The sequence below is a fragment of the Nicotiana tabacum genome, chromosome 10 (genome assembly GCF_000715075.1).
Source record: "Nicotiana tabacum cultivar K326 chromosome 10, ASM71507v2, whole genome shotgun sequence".
NCBI lineage: Eukaryota > Viridiplantae > Streptophyta > Magnoliopsida > Solanales > Solanaceae > Nicotiana > Nicotiana tabacum.
Window position 1 is genome coordinate 155,342,206 of NC_134089.1, and position 6,344 is coordinate 155,348,549.

General features: G+C 38.5%; 1 long non-coding RNA gene across 1 annotated transcript; it reads right to left on the reverse strand.

Annotated features, from left to right (window-relative positions):
• Positions 1-920: 920 nt before the first annotated feature.
• LOC107809357 (uncharacterized) lies at positions 921-4,554 on the reverse strand. The gene is made up of 2 exons (XR_001653394.2): positions 3,872-4,554; positions 921-1,136 (listed from the first exon to the last, which is right to left on the reverse strand). It is a non-coding gene; the product is annotated as an uncharacterized LOC107809357 (long non-coding RNA).
• Positions 4,555-6,344: the final 1,790 nt, after the last annotated feature.

Sequence of the window (6,344 nt, forward strand, 5' to 3'; positions counted from 1 at the left end):
GAGGAGCGTAAGAGTATGGATCCGAGACCTTAGAAGTTGGTTCTGGAGCATAGTATTGGGCATCGGGGACTTTGAACACGGTCTCGCTATAAGATCGAGTAAGGGTAGCTTGTGGAGGAGCTACAAAAGCATGAGTGATTAAAGGAGCGGGATATGAGGTGGTTTTGGCAGGTGGATTGTGAAAAGGTTGTGGGGAGATATCATCAGCAGTGGAAATCTTGGTTTGTGACAATGGCAGAATGGTGACGAGGCTTTCAGTGTAATTAGTGGAAAATAATGGTGGAGGACGCCCACTAATCTAGACTTGGTATATTTCGGCTATCTATCCTTTCAACTTTAGGACCTCTTCTTTCAACTCAGATTCTGATTCAACAATCTCCTTAGGCGAATTGACAACACCTGTGTCCAAGTCTTTACTAGTTATGACTACCTTGCTCTTTGACCTTGTGTTGTATGGATGACTCACTAGAATGCCACAAACTAACCACCTTCTGTTATGATAACAATTAAAGTACCAAAGAGGAGCAAAACAAAGCCAACATGTTAGCGTTAGGGCATTTATCAGATAGAAATATCACATTGTGTGCAATGCACCTAGCAACAATTAACGGTTCTAGAATGACTTCGAGGGTCACGAGGTCTTTGGCATCATCCCAACTTTGTTCATTTTAATCTTCCCTTTTCTTTCTTTTCTAGCACTTCTTGGCTTACTCATTTTCTTTCCTCTCTTGTCTTTATGATTATCGCTCTTTTCTTGCATCCCGCAGTTTCCTCTCATTTTCATATCCCACAACTTCTTCTTTTTTTTTAATTTTAAAAATGAATTGGTTGAACCCTATGTAGATTGCCTCCGTATCATGTTCCACATGAATCAGACCAAGCGTAGTTCTGAAAAAATGATGGATAAAATAAACTAAAAATAAAAAAATGGATTTTTCATTTAATTTTTTTGTTTGGTTGTTCAAATACAAAATGGGAAGTAATATAACAAAAGACACGATATTACTGTACAAGACTAGAAAGTAAAAGACAACATGAATGACAGACTCAAAACATAAAAGTATCTTTAAGCAGCTCCTGAATGCAGTGGTCCTGGGGTATTTGTCATGCTCGAGCTATGGTACACTGATCCATACCTGAATGAGAAAAATAAGACGAAACAGAGTTAGCAACTCAAGACACTATGCGACGCCACAACACCTCCTAGACACATGCAAGACACGATTGGGCTGTTTGTGAAAATTAACCTATGTGGCCAAGAGTGGCTAGAAGTGTAAACTCAACAAGATTGGCCTCATAGACATGGAAAATGCCTCACTAAGGTTTATGTGGATTCAAACTTCCAATATCATGGCCGAAAATTAATTTGCAGAAATGTCCATTTTGCAAAAATGACCGATATGGCCAGAAGTGGCTAAAGATGCAAACTCAAAAGGAAGGACCTTAAGGTAGTAGGACACTTAGTTGCGAACTCAGGATTCTGAGACATGTCTCAATGAACCACTTTTGCAAAAATGACCCCATTTTGCAAGAATGGCCGATATGGCCAAAAGTGGTAGACATGAAAATTCAACAGGAATGGACCTTAAAACTGAAAGGACACCTTGTTGTAGACACAAGGCTCTAAGATATGGGATAGCAAACTATTTTTAGAGAATAGCCCTATTCTGCAAAAAACGGCCGATATGGCCAAATGTTGCTAAACATGCAAGATTTGGCTAAGACCCCGCGAAGCCAAGAACCTAAGACTCACTAGTAAGACCGGACCCTATGTAGGTTACCTACTTTTCCCGCCCCGAAAAACGAGAATCAGGTATGCGTAGTTCGGAAAGATTGGACATAGGAGAAAGCTTTTTTTTAAAAAAGGAACTAATTTGGAAAAACTATATTTTTGTATTTTTGAAAAATGATGGAAAATGTAAAATCTTTTTCGATTTTTTTTTTTTGATTTTTTGAAAATGATGGGAAAGTGCAAAATTGTTTTTTGGATTTTTCATTTTTTTTGGTATTTTTTGGCTTTTCTTATTTTTTCCTTGAAAAAGTTGTAAAAGAAGAAAAATAATTGTGTCCTACTTGCTTCATTTTAACACTTCACCCTCTTTTCTTTCTCATTTACCCTCAACCATCATTGGTCCACCAAATGACCATTTTACCCTTAAAGAATGCAATATGTAGTATAGGGATGATTAAATGTCTTTTTGGGCCATGGGCCCGTTTGGACATAATTTGGATAGGCCTCCTATAAAGGAACACGGTGCTTGGGACATAGCCCTGCTAGGTCTAAATGATATGATGCAAATAAAAATGACTTAAAGGCTGACCTAAGTTTGGGGTTCACTAACAAGGCAATTTGGGGGAGCGTATGGTCGATGGTGGCTGCTCAAGCTTTCCACCCATTTCATACGTCTGACGCCCCTCCCCCCTCCCCCTCCTAAAATAAGGGTGACTCAACAAAGAGTTTGTGTACATGATGCGTACTCCGAGACTTGTTGCAGAAAGAACTGACCCATGGTTATGCAAATGATGACAGTTATAAAGCGGTAAACACATAAGGAAAAGCTATCTATAAATAACCAACAAAACAAGAAATACGACAAACAAACTAGACAAACAAAGCAAATAAAGAAAACAAATACCTCAATTGAATATCCTAAAAGCCAACAAGAACAAGTATCAGCTTGAACCTGCAACTCCCCAGTAGAGTCGCCAGAGCTGTCAGACCCCTTTTTTACAACTCCACTAAACCCTCTTAAAATAATAAAAGTGATTTTAGAAGATCAAAAGGTTTTCAAAATTGAAAGTGACAAAACATTGTGTTCAAAAGGATTTTTTTCAGAGTCTACGCCTGACATAGGTTTTGGTGTGCCAGGTCACCGTTTTTTTAAAAAAAGATTTTTTCCTTTTAAAACCACTTTGGACTCAAAAACTAAGTCTATGCCAGAGATTCGGGTATGGGGGTTCATTTGACTCGGGGAGAATGTGTTAGGCATTCCCCGAGTCCCGTAACTAGTACGGTTGCATACTCGATCTAGTTGGCTTTTAAAATATTCAAATTGAGGTTAAAACACAGAAAAAGGAAAGTAAACACAAAAGTGGCTCGAGGTCGTCCCGACCTAAATAAAAAAGATAAAAATAAAAATTAAATAAGAATAAAAATACTTCAAGTTCGCTTTCAGCCTCCAATTACAGAATACTACGGGGCATTCCTCGGAATAAAATACATACAAATCTTTCGAGGCATTCCTCGTATAAATTTAACTAAGGGAATGACACCTCACCTCAACACTAACAAAAGTCCTAAGGCTTGCCTACCCAAGTATTGACGGCTAATCATGTTACTAATGAGTAATTAAGAAAAGGTAAATGTAAAAAGTAAAAGAAAACCAAGTAGGAAAATTCATAGCACACTCAGTTTCTGTTAATTTTTATTTCATGTATCTAATCCAAACCAACTCCTAAATATGTAAGCAAATTAATACTAATTGGCCCAAGTCTTTACCCCAACTCCCATATCATTATATTTCATCAAACTCCAACTTGTTATTAACTGAAAACAAGAATTATCACCAAACAGAATCAATCCAAACACAAATACCCTTAATTTCATTCACTGTCGTGATTTACTTTATGCTCTCGATGAATCTTAACCCAAAATTATTAAGCCAAACATATCATGTGTTCATCATTCTAAAAACTAACCAACTAATTCATTTATGTTCTATCTAATGTATCATATTCAAACTGAGCATCAACAAATCAAATTAAGATATAGTTTTAAACAAAACACAAAATAACCGAACACTCATAGGGCAGTCATAATATCAAAAAAAAGGAACACAGAGAAAAGATTAAATTCAAGGTAAAAACAGACCTCGAGCAGCCACACTTTCAAATTAATCGACAGAATCTCAGGCTCGGATGACTCAGAAAATCGAGTATTTGTTCAATAAATGACTAGAGATTGGACCCGCGAACAAAATCTAAAACAGAAACCTCGCCGAAAACCTCATCGAACTCTGACCGGATTGCCTCGCTTATGACTAAAAATGACGGTTTGTCTCCACAGATTCGTGAAATTGCTATTCAAAATGAGTGATGCAGTGTTAGCAATTTCTTCTCCTAATCTCTCCTCTTTGTTCGTGCCCTCTCAGCCCATTTTTTTCTCTGTTCTCTAAGGTCTGTCCGTATTTCAGCTATGTCCCTATGTGCAAGTGAGGTGCGGCAGCGCTGGAATGGTGGCTAGGTGAAAGGGGTCTGCCGCTGGTTTGATTTTGTGGTGAGGGTGGCCGCTTGTGTATGGCGAGGGGTGTGGTGGTTTTGGAGAAGAGGAGGTCGACGACGGAATTTGTGAAGCTTACGGCTGATTTGGGTGGTGAAGAGGGGTGGGGGACGGCTGTGTTCAGGCGATGGTTGCTGCTCTTAGGTTGACTTCCATTTTTGGGGGTCTGTTCTTCGCTGGTCATTGTTTTCCAATGAGGGTGGTGCGACTGCTTTGGTTTTGGGGTCTTAAGGTTAGGTCTATTTTGAAGGGTGTCTTCTAGGTCTAAGAAAGAAGAAATGTTTAGGTTTTTTATCTCTTTAAGAGAAATGGGGTACGGGCTAACAAGATTTGGGCTTAGATGGCTTTTGGGTTTTGGGTTGGGTCTATGTATTGTTGGATTAAAATTGAGCTAAAAACTAAAATTTATAAACTATAGACCCAAATCCAATTCTTCTTGTACAATAGTATAAAGCACCTATAAAAATGTAAATCACTCCTAATTAATTAAAATAAACTATTAAAGATAACCCTAAAATGAAACGGTTTTTGGTATTTTTTCAAGATTATGTAAAAATAAAAATTCTAGTAAAATAGTATGACTACAAAACATTAATAAAACTATTTTTTATAATTTTTATATTTTGTGATAAAATAAAGTAAAAGAGTCAAAACTAGTTAAAATAGTAATATTAAACCTAAACTAACTATTTAAACGCAATAAATGTGTAAAATCTCGAGGAGGGTAAAAATTTACATGTCTACAATAGCTAAGTTGACAATAAACATAAATCAGTTAGCCAAAGTACAGCTTCAACAGATTCAGGGACCAAAGCAAGTAAACGCAATGGAAGGGGTTAATCTATTGGTAAACAAGAGGAGACAGTCTGGTCAACAAATGCAAAGCAATCAAGATCAATATGAGCAAGGTAGTAGTGGTTACCACCAAGATGATGGGTATGGTGAGAAAAGTGAAGAGGTTTTGTATGCCAACAACTATCAAGGACAACGGGGTAATGCTCCAAATCAACAATGGATATCGCAAGGGAATAATCATAATTGGGGCAACCAAGGCCAAGGAAATTGGAACAATAACAACAACAACTCCAACAATTGGGGAAACAACAACCAGAATTGGGGTAATAATAGCAATTGGGGTGGAAACAACAACCAAGGGGGTTGGATAACGGTAATCAAGGTAATTGGGGGACGGGTTTTCAAAGGCCTCCAATGTTTCAACAACCAAACAATCCGCCTTCATTTCCGTCCCAAGGTCCTAGCTCGTCTAACAATAAGATGGGAAGGATTGAGTCAATGTTTGAGCAAATGATAAAGAAAAATGCCGACTCTGATGCCCAATTGTCATCCCATAATACTTCTATCCGCAATCTGGAGGTCCAACTTGGCCATATTTTGCAAACTTTGAACACTCGCCCTAAGGGGATACCTAGTGACATGGTAGTAAAGACAAAGGGTGGGAACAATACCGGCCATGCAATGGCGGTGACCACAAGGAGAGATAGAGGTGGTGAAGCAAGTACCTCAAAGCAAAAGAAAGTTACGAGTGAAGATGTTGAAGTGCAAAATAATGATGATCCAATAGTTGATGAGCAAGTGAGTGAAGAGAAGTTGTATGGTGAGGTGAGAGTTGATATTCACGACAATGAGGAGGAGACTCAAAATGACGTGAACCCGTCTAGGGAACACGTGATAGACATACCGGAAATGGTAATGCCTAAACCCAACGCTCCTTTGCCAAGACCTCCTCCACCTTACCCTCAAAGACTTGCAAAGTAGAAGAATGAAAACCAGTTCAAGAAGTTTATTGAGATGATGAAGAGTTTGTCGATCAATGTGCCCTTGGTGGAAGCTCTTGAACAAATGCTGGGATATGCCAAATCTATGAAAGACGTGGTAACTAAAGAGATCTATGGCTTTTGGGACCATCAAAATGACTCATCAAGCGAGTGTCATTGTGCACTCGATGGCTCCAAAGCTTGAAGATCCCGGTGCATTTGTCATTCCATGTACCATTGGGAGTGTGGATTTTGCAAAGGCCATGTGTGATTTGGGAGCAAGTATAAAT